Source organism: Haliaeetus leucocephalus, unplaced genomic scaffold (genome assembly GCF_000737465.1).
Source record: "Haliaeetus leucocephalus isolate CR32 unplaced genomic scaffold, Haliaeetus_leucocephalus-4.0 Scaffold932, whole genome shotgun sequence".
Taxonomy (NCBI): Eukaryota; Metazoa; Chordata; class Aves; order Accipitriformes; family Accipitridae; genus Haliaeetus; species Haliaeetus leucocephalus.
In genome coordinates this window covers 1,203,504-1,203,889 of record NW_010973368.1, presented here as the reverse complement: position 1 = coordinate 1,203,889, position 386 = coordinate 1,203,504, and positions in this window count along the sequence as shown.

Sequence of the window (386 nt, the reverse complement as noted above, 5' to 3'; positions counted from 1 at the left end):
CCCCCCCCCCCGCACTTTACTCCGCCAGAGCGTAACGAAGCGCGGTCCCGGCGCGGTCTGAGCCCTTACCCCTCCGGGACGGGCCCACCTCGCTCGGTGCGCGGCGGCCATGGGCATCTCGGCGCTGCGAGGCGCCGGCAGGGAGGCGCTTACAGCAGAGGCGACCACGCGGCGGCCAGGGCGCTCCCCTCCCGCTAGCCCGGAAGCGCGGCCGGGCCCGCGCCTGCACTTGGAGCCAATCGCGTCTCACCGGGCTGGCCGGCACGTGATCCCGCGCTAGGGCGGATGGGGGGGTGGGGGTTGCTCCGCCATGTCGGTTGCGGGCACGGCGCTCCGAGGGGCAGCCGCGCCGGGCAGGGCACCGCGCATGCGCGCCGGGCCTGCCG